General features: G+C 40.4%; 1 protein-coding gene across 4 annotated transcripts in view; it reads right to left on the reverse strand.

Moving 5' to 3' along the window:
- The window catches only part of slc20a2 (solute carrier family 20 member 2), a 70,573-nt gene extending 56,848 nt beyond the window's left edge, over positions 1-13,725 (reverse strand). For 2 of the 4 annotated variants that reach the window (XM_012865594.3, XM_036144008.1), the window contains exon 1: positions 13,404-13,725. The gene's annotated coding sequence lies outside the window, so the exon portion shown is untranslated. Of the gene's footprint in view, positions 1-947; positions 1,030-13,403 lie in introns of those variants that run through there. The other 2 variants (XM_012865589.3, XM_036144007.1) reach the window with 2 other exon arrangements.
- Between the last annotated feature and the right edge of the window lie 285 nt (positions 13,726-14,010).

The following is a 14,010-nucleotide window of genomic DNA, read 5'->3' on the forward strand; positions in this document are numbered from 1 at the left end:
CTCAGCTGGTGTCAGAAATCAGCTAATTTCAACTTTATTGGGTGACCAGATAGTCAAAACCCCAAACATCCGATCTTTTTCTAATCTGTAAACACAAGATACCAACCGCTATCAGGTCACACAACACTCTTTGGTGTAAATTTAGCGAAAACATGTCAACTTTAGTAAGCAAAGTGTTTAAAATAAAGTTAGACGAAGCATAAAAATGCAAAATCTATTGTTATAGAACACGTCAAAAGTATGTCAGTCGTGCAATAGAGTGAGAGAGAGCAAGACTTTCAGCAGAAAACAGGAAGGCTGAACAGAGAATGAAATAAAATAATTGTTGCTCTGGTATTCTTGTGAGCACTCAACCTCTTAAATACATGTAGGCCCTGGAAAGGTTGGCAATCTTTTGGAAATCTCAGAGATATGGTATGGATCTACAATCTCAACAAAATATACATGGAGACTGCTGTTAACTATGCAAATGGTGCCGACTGCCAATAAGAAATGATAAACCCAGTTTAGAAACATTTAGTTTTCATTTTTAAATATTAGTAAAATCCTGTGTAACAGCAATAGGCTCTCCATCTAATACAAATAATTACCAACTAGTGACGAACGGATAAAAAAAACAATAGTTCAACATTGAATTGGCATTTAAAGACTTTTTTAAAAAAAACAATGAAGTTAATCAATTAATAGGCACACAGGCTTGGGCAGTCCTTGTAAGATGTACTGCTCAAACAAAATGTGCAAAACCATCACACAAAGCTGGAAAAAAAAAAGTGCTGCCAGTGAATAGATTCTTTTCCCTTTTATCTTTAACAGATTGATTGAATTGTAATTGCCTGGGGTAGCCTTGCCAAAACCAGTTACGTCCAATTACACAAGGTGGTGTCTGGGGAACAAACAAAAAAAGAAAGACAAAAAAAAAAAAAAAAAAAAAAAAAAAAGAGACATACCACCGGTCACTGACAAATGCCCGCACCGACCAGCCTCGTCGCTCTGAGGTGTCACATATCCACCGCTCACTCGTGTTGCTAAAGGCAGAAGGGAGGAGGAATGATTTGGCTAGAAATAGCATTGTCACATGAGCGAGCGCAGTGGCCAGTCAGCCAGCTGCTCATCCTTACATGGAGCATTGCCCCGTCCATCCATTCGTACCGTACAATGCAAACAGCCGACAACCTTATCAACATAACAGCCTTTGTCTCTTTTGTAGCCGGTGAAGCGCCGAGAACATTCCTTGAAAAATGCTGGTAATTTGTAAGCGGTGGAGGCGTGGATTTGTATCCTGACAGCACAAACACGGCACGGTTCGCTATTTTAGGAGCTGATTTATTATTTTTTTCCCCCATGCATTTGTCTGCATATTCTGCAACGCTTTTGCCATCCAACATTTTCCTAAACCTCACCGACCTCAGGCATTAGTGGCGGAGTTCTGACTCACCGAAGCTAAGAGCTCAAAGAGCGGACCTATGAATGAACATGAGGACGAAGAAAAAGATAATGACATCTATTGTGATTTCAGGGACAAAACCACAATGCCTCGCAGTTTAGCAGTAAGCCTCGCTATTAGCATAGTTAACATGAGGCCAGCACCCAAACAAGAGACGCTCTGTGTGACAGTGCAGTGATACACAGGAGGCTACCAGTAAGACCACAAAACAACTCTCAGGGGCCGAGTGGAGTGCACAAACGAGGCAAACAACCACAATGGATCAAGGAGGGGGTACAGATCACTTCGCCCCTTTGCCAATTCATACCTCCATTTTGTACCTATGCAAAAAAATAAAGAATAGATCATTTATAAATCATAACTAACCCCTCATTACAATTTTCAGTAGTATTACAATTACCCATTTCCCTGCTAAGATTCAGCCTTATTTTAATGGATTATTGAGATAAATGGTTATTGAGGGATCAAATCTCACATGTAATTTATACATTTTTTTTATATTATTTGACTTTTTCTTTCACTATGTTCCAGATTATTGCATTTTGTTCTTTCCTTCTTCCATTTCGTACCTGTTATCAACATCCCAACAGCAAACAGGCTTACATCGGAGGCAACCGCACTTTGATTCAATTGTTTCTGAAAGCGTTTCAACACCTATCCAGGAGTCTTTGTCAGTTCTAGCTTGTCACACTTGAGCAACCTGCAGTTGAAGTGCTGCTGTTTTTAAGGACATGGAGGTGGCAGTGCCAGCAGCGCACCAACCACAGGTGTCTCAGTGTGAGCCATGACAATTGACAAAGAGTCCTGGATAGGTGTTGAAACGTTTTCAGATGGAACTGAATGAAAGTCCGGTTGCATCCGATTTAAGCCTGTTTGCTGTTGCGATGACCCAGATAACTATAATTTGCACAGGCGTATCAACATCCCAGAGATCTGACTTCTTTTTGCAACAGTTTTATGTTTTTATTTTAAACATTGAAAAATGTTAATAAAACAGCTTTTTTTAAATGACATAAAAAATTCCTAGAATAGGTATTTAATGAAAATTAGAAGTTGTCCTTTTTCAAAAGCTAATGTAACAATTACAACTCTAAATAAGTTTTATTTAGCTGGACTTAGGGCTAATGTGACTTCTTGGATTGTAAAGGTTGCAGACCCCTGCTCTGAACACAGCATTTAATATTTATTCAAAACAATGGAAAAACTGACTTTCTTTTGTCTACAATGCAGTTGCTGCATAAAAATAATACATTGCCATTCAGTGCGTGCAATGTCACAATACAAAAGACGCTGTGTGGTAGGATATCATATTTCTGGTATCTGATATTCATGCTTTGCATTTTGATGATATATTTGGCCAACCGGCGGTCCCAACTGCCCTTAAAACCCACACCTGGTGTGTAATTTTAGTGGCCGAGATGTCAAAGTTTACAGAGAATTGTGAAATAGTTAATGCTAAGGAGAGAAACGAGTCTAACTCTGTCTAACCAAGAGTATATCTAATCCCTCATTGCAATTTTCAGTAGTATTACAATTACACATTCCCTGCTAAGATTTAGTCTTTTGTATTTTAATGGATTATCGAGATAAATGGTTATTGAGGAATCAAATCTCACTTGTGATTCATTATTTTTTAATATTATTTGATTTTGTCTTTCACTATGATCCAGATTATTGTAGTTCTGATCCCCATTTACTCCATTTGACTCCTATGAAATATGACAAATTGTAGCCCTTGAGCAAACCAAAATACCTCTAAGCAACCTCATGATGGTGGAGAGTATTTACTGGACTTTGAGTAGAACAAAAATGTCTTTAAATCACTGGTTGTCACAGAAAGCATGAAGTATGCACCCAGTGGGTGTGAATTGACATATACGGTCGTTACGAAATGTCCTGTGGCAGCCTGGCAGGTGGCTCCATTTTGTCCCTGGAAAGGTTGGGTAAAAACAGCCAAAACTGTGAAAGTACAAAATGTCAAAGAAGCAAACTAAAATAATAATAAAATAATAATAATAATAATAATAATAATAATAATAATAATAATAATAATAATAATAATAATAAACACATTACACAAAGGGGATGGTAAGTCATGCTCTGATTTTTTAGAAGAAAATGTCCATGTAATTTCTTCCTACTTCCATTCCTACCAGCAAGCAAACCATTTTGTAATGTTTGTTTCTCTTTATAGACAAGTATTTTCATGTATTATTGGTATAAATAATCAAATCTAATCAAATCTCAAAGTATAATTTAATTTAAAAACGTTATATCTAAAGTTTTCTGAATTTCTGGATTATGGCCCATATCCACTAATTTTGATTATGGTATTCCATATTTGGGTCTGTTGACTTTTTTTTTTATAAATATGAAAGATGCAATCTCTGATCAAACAAACATTATTTGCAGTAACTTCCTGTTAGTGTGGGCCCTTTCGGTCAGTCCCTTATTTCGGGAGTCATTACAACTTGCACACAGACTTGGCAGCGTTTTTCCACCAGATGCCCTTCCTGACACAACTGGGATTTTAACACAGGTCCTCAATGTCAAAGACTTAACCTGCTACACCACAGAGGGACTCCTGCAGTGACCTGCTGTTGGAAGATGTTATTTTCTGGAGTCATACAACCACACTTCCTTACAACAGATTACGAGTAGATTTAGGAAAAATACATGAAATCATCAGCTGTCAAGACGGGTATGAAACAGCCCCCTCAGAGGTACAAACAGACCAAGGTACCTCTACCAGATGCAGACGGCTTCTTTTTTAGCTGAAAAATGTAGGTAAGAAATGACTAAGACTCCAAAAGTCTGCAATGGCAAAGGGGCAAAAAGACCAGCACCTCACTAAACATGGGGATGAAGCAACAAATAATAAAATGCCATAAATACATTGACCAGATTGTTCATAAAGAGCATGGTGTATTTCTGATCTTTGTTTTTTAAGAAGCAATAAATACAATTCACTTCCAGTTACCTCTCATTAAAAGATTAAACAAGGGGCTTCTTGCTGCAAAGAGAGCAGGAACACTAAAAAGGAAGCCGATGGCCAGGAATATAATGTAATTACAAAATGAGATCTCGCTGTAAATGCCAGCATTTTTAGAGAAACCGCAATCATTTCACGCAGGACATGTCAGCAGCACATCACAGCATGATTGAGGTTCACCTCTGGGTCAGAGGATGCAATTCTAGGTGACAACAACACCATGATTGCACCGCACAAACATTATTGACGGTTATATGCTTGGAACTGAACAGGAGCTCCCTGAAAGCAGTAGCCTGCATGTTCACAAGAGAAGAAACCACAAATAGTTAAGTGTCTGAACCCAACTTTAAGATGTTTTTGCATCCAAACTATGTGGATTTGGCAACAGAGGCAGAGTTTAGGATCTCATTTGGTTTAATTCAAATCAGAAATGTTTTTTATGACACCCCCCCTCCCCTCCTTTCACTTTTTATGACTGACTCTTGAAGCATGACTCACCTTATAAAGTCTACAATCTTATTACGGAACTACCAACTTGGTCCAACACACAAGGTGCTTCTCTAATACCCGATATCTGTATTAATTAAACACACATTGTTTGTGCCATGCAATCAATTATTGCAACCAGGTTTTATTGCAACATGGATTAGTATAATTAATACAAGCACAACCACGCACACGCAGCATGAACATCCACACTCATCATGTGACACTGCCGCGGCAAAACAGGGCTCTGACATAACTGAGTCATTGTGTTCTCAGGGTGAGGTGGGCTGATCCGACAGGCAGACTGTTCTCCGACTGTGACACTCCTGATCCCAGTTCCAACTGCCCTGCCGCCTACAGACACTGACACACCCACTGGCAGAAGGGCCAGCCAGCACGGAGCCACGCCATCATGGAAACTAACCCTAAACCATTTACAATGCTTTTTGCTTTGGTTTTTTTTTTCCCCCCTCCCTTGCACCTTGGCTGTCAGGGTCAAAATATTTTATTGTTATACGATGGGAAGTTAACAGAGCTTATCTGCAATGTTAAATACCTTCTGTTCTTACTATAGAAGGTATTGTTAAAAAACAAGGCTAAAAATAGTCCCCTCTCTTACACATTATGTCACATCGCAACCACAACCTTCGGTCTCAGTTTGGGGGATTTTATGTGGTAGATCAACACAAAGCGAATAAGGGTGATGTAGAACAAGAATAATACATGGTTTTCAACATTTTGAGGAATAAAACTCTGAGAAGTGTGTCATAAGTATTCACGCCCCCCCCCCAACCACTTTTGCTTCTATTCCAGCAGCCAGTATTTTATGTAGTGTTGCACCGATGCCATTTTTTTGGCCCCGATACCAATACCCGATACCTGGCTGTGCAGTATCGGCCGATACCGATACCATACCGATACCATTACTTTGAAATTTATGTGTGTGTGTCGGGAGAGAGAAGGCTGCGTTCAAGTAACATACAAACATCAAAATGGTATCTGTGACCTATTTGTTGGTACTCACCGATACCACCATTTTAGCGCGGTATCGGCGCCCCGGCCGATACTGGTATCGGTATCAGTGCAACTCTAATTTTATGTGTAGGTCTTTGCCAGCTTTCAACAAATGGAGATTGACATTTTTGCCCATTCTTCCTTGCAAAACGACTATAGATCAAATTTCCAAGCCTGGACCCAGGTTCTTATCTGGCTTTAGGTCTGGACTTGGACTTTACAAACCACTTCATTGTAGCTCTGGTTGTATGAAGAGTGGCGGTCCAGCAAAGAAGGTGAACCTCCACCCCAGTCTGAAGTCTTTTGCTTCATACAACAGTTTTTCTTCCAGAACTTCCCTTTATTTACCTCCAGGCATCCTGCTATTAGCTCTGACCATCTTCCCTGTCCCAGGGATGTTCTCCAATATTGTCCAATAAGCTTCTAAGTCTATCTTTGCAGGATAGCCGCATTTATACTGACATTCAATTACACACATGTGGACTCTATTTCCTAATTAGGCAAGGAATGCTGGCAATTTGAATTTAATTAGGGATATCAGAATAAAGGGGGCTGAATACAAATGAATTGAGATTTTAGGAAATTTTAGTGGTGTCCCGAATCCGATAATGGTATCGGTATCGGGCCCGATAGCAGTGTCAAGTACTAATACTCGTACTTGTAAAAGCAACCCGATACTCCGAACCAATACCAATGTTCCTCCTGGGCTGGGCTACGCTGCAACTCAAAGGCTAGACATGACTCTATACCAGGTAGTGGTGCTATACACCAGGAGGTTGTTTGCTGACCCTTTAAAAGAAAAAGGAGAGAAGATAACTGAAGCTCTAACCGAATTCATCATTCTTGATGGTCAGTCGTTTTCAGTGGTCAATGATATTGTTGAGTTATTTGTGATCTATCAGTACCAATTTATTAAGTACTCGGTATCGGTACTTGGAATCGGCAAGTATCTAAACTGAAGCACTCGTACTCGGTCTGGAAAAAACTGCTTTCGGGACACCCCTAAAAAATGCTTAATTTCCCTTTAATTTATGTTATGCACTACTTCATTTCTGTCTGCCACATACAATTGTAATAACAATAATCAAAGTATCTGGTTGTAAAGTGACAAAATGCCAAAAAAGTTGTACCAATATTTTTGCAAAGACTGATATATTATTTTACTCATGGGTGTACGCCGTCTCTTGCCAAATGACGCCGTCTCTTGCCAAATGACATTTTGAATGTGAAAATGATCAAATCAAGGGGACATTCTGTTGTTTTAAATCTATTTATGTATATACTAATTGGTATCAACAATGTCTAACTTTTGAACTGACCACAGTATGCATGCTCTTGGAGAGCTTTGAACTAGAAAACTACAAATATGCATCAAGTTTTTGTATTAACCCTACCTGTGGCATGACCGGATAAACAGATAAATGGCCTTTTAGAGAAATGAACCCTGCATAGAAGAATGCTAGAAGGTAATGTAGCATGACCTGCCCCTATTACCCATATGAAGGACATGATTAAATATTAACATTATTAGTCATCTTTATTTGTCATTGCAACATACGTTCTAATGAAATTTGTCCTCTGCATTTAAAACCATTTCTTTTAGGGGGCAGCGGGCTGCCCGGGGAGCAATCTGGGGCTAAAGGTCTGTGGAAGTGAAAGTCTGTGGGATTTGAAGCCGAGAAATTGCGACCCCTCCGGGGAACAGGCGCCCTTCTCTCACCACAAGGCCACCACTTCCTCTGCTGCAGACAACAGCCTTAAGGTGAAATTCCCACTGACCTAAAATAAAGTGTCAACTCATTAACAGCAAATGGTTCTTGGAAAACGAAAACTTCCAAACAACACGTGTACTGAATAAGCGTACCCTCATGAAAACCAGTCAACTCTATTTAAGATTCTGTTTATCATGAAAACAGAGCAGTACCACGGCGGCGCATGTAAACACAAACTTCTTTTGACGCTCCGCTTCGAAACTTGACAAAACAAAAAAAAAACACAAACTCTGGATACCAAAGTTATCTTCACATTAAACATGGCGCTGTTTGTGTAATGAGGTTTTTGGTTTTATGGGCAGCATTGCCTCCTTTGACCACGGGGACTAAGGCTGTGGCTGCACACCGTCGCCACAGAACCAGCAATTTAGTGTGAATCGCTCTTTTCAATTCTTTCTTTCTTTCTTTCTTTCTTTCTTTCTTTCTTTCTTTCTTTCTTTCTTTTTCAAAAGAAAAGCACAAAAGGCAGGTCAAAGTACAGTCAATGTATGCGTTTTCTGAACCCGCCTTAATTCCTCAAGACGACAATAAAAGTTCTTAAGCCCGTTCACAATGAAAAACCGTACGCCAACAGCCATAATCATGTTTGAGCGCAGCTAAAGCAGTCTGCAGAAACAGAAGAAAACTCTGCTTCCTAAAAAGTTCTACTGTCAACATGTGAGCGGAACATTTTGATAGATATCCATGCATTACACTTGTTTTCACAAAACAGGCAGGTCCGCTTCAAGAAAGGAAAGTAGGCGATGCATTTAAAAAGGCATAAACAAAGACGTAAAGAAACAGATACCAGCACCTCTTTCCTGTTTGTCCTTACTTTGATTTTTTTTTTTAAGGTAAGATTACATAATCACAGTCCAAAAAAGGGTTTGCATGTTTTCAAACACTGCCGGGATCATGAGGGAGGGACCAACAAAATGTTCCTAAGACACTTGTCAACAAATCTCCACGGTCCATTCCTATGTTCACACAGAGTGTGTGTGTAAAAAGAGGGAAGTCATTAATTTATCTTATCACATTGCAGTTTCATATCTGTCTTACAGCCCTTAACGCGAGCCAAGATACGGCAATCAGCGTCTGGCTCTCCCAGCAGGAGCGTATAACGACTGACGCTCATATTTTTTTAAAGAAAAGCATTTCATGTGGAAAAAAAAATAACTAAAAGAAAACATAAGGCCAAGGCAGAGACAAACATTCTTCTTCTTTCACAAACTTCCTTATCTCTATAGTCAAATGAATCATTAACTCGCAGACCCTCATTCTGACTGCAATCTGCTGCCACAGTATAAAGTTAGAAAATAGCTCAAGAAATATTTAGCATCCTTATCAGCGCTAAAAACAAAAAGAAATATGAAGACAGCTTTTGAATAACATGACACTAGTATCTAAATAAACTACCATATACTTTGTAAAGCCCTTTTTTAAATTTCAAAACTATTTTTAGTGAGTGACATTGTCGTGAAATGATCCGCTGGTGAAAATATTTTTATAATCTGAAAATGGAAAAGACTTTTAGTTTATTCGAGACCTACAAATCTAAAGAACATGTTTTTTTTTTTGTTTTTTTTTTATTTCCTTTATTTAACCAGGTAAACCCCGTTGAGATCTGGATCTCATTTTCAAGGGGGACCTGGGCAGAAATCTGCAAAAACACTACAACCTGGTTACAAAAATAAAACCAATTAATACATATGCACAAATATAAAACAATAAAAACAATTTAAAAGCAGTGACACTGTTTCATACAAGCTTGTTGTCTATCTTTAAGAACCTCTCAAAATAAGTCCAATGAAATATTTTTTCATGTTTGGTTTATGCGACTCTGTGTATTTTTTAAAAACCAGAATTTTAAAAAGGTAAGCGCCCATCGTCTTCCGCTTATCTGAGATTGGGTCACAGGGGTGCAACAGCTTTAGGTGAGAAACCCAGCATCTCTCTCCCCAGCAACATCCTCCAGCTCATTCTGGAGGATCGCTAGGCGTTCCCAGGCCAGACGGGATTAACAGTCCCTCCGCAGAGTTCTGGGTCTTCCCCGGGGTCTCCTCATAGTGGGACGTGCCCTGAAAACCCTCAAAGGGAGGCGCCCAGGAGACACCCTGATCAGATGCCCAAAACCACATGCTTTTAATGTCTTTCGGTCATCATCCATACCTCATGACCATAAGTGAGGGTTTGAACCTAGAGAGACAGGTAGATCAGGAGTTTCGCTTTTTGACTCAGCTCTTTTTTTACCCACCACAAGAGACTGGAGCACGGCCTGCATTGCTGCAGAAGAAGACCCGATCCATCGGTCAATCCTTCATTCCGTCCTACCATAACTGACGAGCAAGGCATCAAGATACTTGACATATGACCCAGAGGGGGTAATCCACCTTTTTCAACAGGAACACAACATTATTCGCTGTTCCGAGACATATTTCATAAACGCAACCAAAAAAAATTAATTTTCGTTATCAAATTTCAAGTCCCTTTAGGACCCATTTTTAATGAATGACCAGGTGGTTTTAGGGAAGGACCGATGGTTAAATGGCTTCCGTTTTGCTGTGGTGGTTGGTGACCTTAACCATGCAACCACACCCCACCACCATAATAGCAGTGTTTTTGCAAAAGCAATACTCAATTTCCCTTAACACCCCCAACCAAATTTACCAGGGGGGCCAAGGTGGGGCCAGTGTTTTTTTCACAGGGGCACAGAACATAAAAATTTAAAAACAATAAAATGGCAATATTTAACTGTGTAATAATATTAAGTGAGCCACTTGTGGCTATGGAACTGCAGGTTTCAGACCCCTGATCTAGCAGTTGAAAACTTTGCCCCCTGCTCAATACGGCTAAAGCTAAACATGAAACATCTTAAGTTTTAAATTCTTTTTAGAGTAAAGCTGTATAGGTAAAAAATAATATTGTTCAAAGTGACCAATCAGTTATGGTTTCTTTGCCATTGCAAATAATTGTGAGAAGTTTATTTAACATCATGCTTTTAGTACAGGGGCCATAACAGGGGCCAGGGCCATTTCTACAGGGGCATGGGCCCCTGTTGGCCCCTGTCTAGAACCGCCCCTGACGCACGCCAAATAGTTGAGCAATCCACCTTTTCTCTGTTGTAGACTAGTTGGAGAATCACTCCAGTGGGCACCGAACGTCATGACAAGATTCCAACAATGTCACATTGTCTCAAAACAAAAAGGTCAAAGCCTGACGTTCCCAAACCAAAGATCCTTTCCTTCACAACTACACCTTAAAGATCTTATCCAAGAACACCACAAATAGGATTGTGACAAGGGTCAGCCAAGGTAGAGCGCAGCCAGCTTTAACAAGTACTTCTTTTTACAGAGCGCTCTTGCTTTGGTAATGCAAGGCCCCAAATAGCCATTAAAAGCATCTCCACCACCCACAGCACGACTGACAATAATCCCTCAAACGGGCACGGTCAAAAGCCTTTTCCAGATCCACACAAAACATCCAAATTAAACAAGAAAACCCCCAGGAATGCCTGACCAACTCCATGAGGGTGTAGATCTGGTCCACTGTTCCACCACCAGGATATTAGCCTAGTGAGCCTCCTTTCCACGACCCCTAAGGTAACGTAAGCATGATCCTTTGATAGTTGGAACACTCCCGTTTCAGCGTTTAACATTGTAGGAAATGGGAAAAATAAATCAAATCTGGTAAGCAGATATTTTGCCTTCTCGTTTGGATAGCAAAAATAGTTGAAGCAAAATTGAAACTTTTTCCAGACTTTAAAGACCCTGATTAAAATCTGAAATTCAACTTCCAACTCAAACCTCAAGTAATAACAGCGTAACACCTTACAGGTGGCTCTTAACGTCCATTATCCACCTTTAACACAAATAAATATGTGTCTTTTTTTTTTACGTCGGCATCGTTGTCAACCAATGTAGCCAACAAAGGGCAGCTTGGACTTAGTTTACTAATCCTAACCCTAAATCCAAATGAAACGTTCGGACAACAGCAAACATGGCGACAGAAGAGGAAATCTTGATAATGTACAGGCATTCTCAGACAGAGACCTAAAAACGAGGCACCACAGTAGATGGAGATCTGTGGTCGTTTGATATACGGCAGCATGTGGATGGAGATGTGCGGCCACCTCTATCATTATCTTCACCTTCTTCTTTGTTTCTTCTGCTGACCACAAGCAAGCTATCCTTCACCATACTCCTCCAATGATCATCGGCAGTATTGCTCTGTTTGTCGGATTTTGGTATACGTCTGCTCTGTAAGTTGCCTGGGGACATACTAACATACAGCAGAGAATAAATGCAGAAAAAGGGACAGAATGCTCTAAGCACATATAAACATTTTCTGTCAATGTGGCCAACAGATGCTTAGCCGTTTTCGCCGTTTTGTATCATAGTAGGTTTAATCAATTTGTAAGGTAAAACAGCTTTCTCCCCCAAGACACTGCATATTAACTAGGCATCAATTCACATCCACCAGGCGTAGTAGCTTCACACACCTGCTCTGACTAGTGATAATTTAATACTCTGTTTTAAGCCTACTGTGGAAAAATTGGGGTATGCAATCCTAATGATTAACAGTTAACACTATTTTGGTTTGATCAGGGGTCAAAATACGCCATGGTTTATAAAAGTCAACTGGCCAAAACAGGAATTACAACCAATATAAATTGATGCCATCACCGATACAAACTATCCAGACCATAATAGACAACAAAGTTAAATACAAGATTTGGTCATTTTCTGACTTGTTCATAATATTGATATTGATATGATAATTCATGAAAACACAACATAATGTCTCTTTGCTCTTTAAAAGGACTTCAAACCATTGGAGTGGTATTACAGAAAATGTTAGCAGTTTAGAACCTGCGACCTTATAAAATATCGGTATACCTTGATACAGGTGGACCATGCCTATTCTCCACACAATCTTCAGTGTGAGTATGCTTGAAAAAAAAAAAAAAAAGACCTGACACAATTTAAAAAAAACACCAAGGCAGTAACAGGCCAGTTCTGGAGAAAGTAAAGATCAGAGAAAGTATCGTGATGCACTTCTGGCGTTTTAAGTCTTCTCTTATGTCACTACTACGATTATTGGGCAATGGAGGGGGAGAAAAAAAAAACATTGGCGTCGCTTAGTGCGCATGCTCAGAACAAACGTTACTCTGAAAAGCTCAACGGAGGGATATAAACTCGAGTGATAAACAACCAAATGACTTGATAGGCGGCGAAAGCGTCTGCCGGAGGCGAGCTTTCGCCTTTACTCGGCCGCTGCAGTTTCTCCTGATCGTCAAATCGCAGCGATCAGGCTGCAAACCCACGAAAAGGAGTTGCTGCTATTGTCAGCTGTGGAGTTGCCACACGTGGAAGTCCATTCACTCGCATTTGGAAACAACACGAATTACCCGGAGATTTAAAAAAAAAAAGAAGAAGAAGGAAAAAAAGGCTGTCACTAAATTTAAACACGCAAAATGGCGAGGAGTTTAAAAATAGCAACAGGATGATAAAATGTGATATGGCCTGTGTGGTTATTGTGATCAACTAATTTAAGTACATGTGCATTTTCTTACGCTGTATTCACAGACAGAAGGCCCGTTTCCTTCTCAAAAACGTAGACGCAAGGAAAGCCGCTAATCGGGACAGAGATCCCGTAGAAAGGACAAATCCACATGGCTGTCGGGGGGATTTTCTTCTGCTAAACAAAATGTACTTACCAACGAAACAAGCCACCGCAAAGCGGAGAAAAATGTGCCACCCTTTCCTCTTTGCGCCCTAGTCCTCCACGCCTGTCTGTCTCCTGCGCGTATTGCTCTCGGAACCGCGTCTGCGTGGGCTCCGTCGAAAACGTCCAGATTCCAGCAGTGGCTGACGGTGCTGCCGTCCGTCGCTCCAGTCCGATCCGGCGATAGTTGGCCAAATCATGCGACCATGGTGCCTTGAATGTCGCCTGCTGCTGGTGGTGGTGCTGCTGCTGCTCTCATCCGGGCGCTTGCGTGAGGAGGAGGAGGGGGAAGAACCGTCCGTTTCCAGCGCTGCTCTGGATGTCAGATTTGAGATGAAGGAGGGAGGAGGGGGAAAGGGGGGTCGTGTAGGGGGAGTCAATCTGGACACTGCAAGGTGACACCATGGGAATGAGCGAAGCATTTTAATATCTTTTGGATCTGTGCATTAACATGTGCATTTGACCGGTGTGCATATTTTATTCTATTATGATGGTACGGTCCACACAGACCTAGTTCATTTGCAACGTCTAAACACTACTGTGCTGAACACTAATTCGTTGTATTAAGAGATAATTTCCCCCCGTTATTCTCATTTACC

This window comes from Fundulus heteroclitus, chromosome 12 (assembly GCF_011125445.2).
Source record: "Fundulus heteroclitus isolate FHET01 chromosome 12, MU-UCD_Fhet_4.1, whole genome shotgun sequence".
NCBI classification, from domain to species: Eukaryota; Metazoa; Chordata; class Actinopteri; order Cyprinodontiformes; family Fundulidae; genus Fundulus; species Fundulus heteroclitus.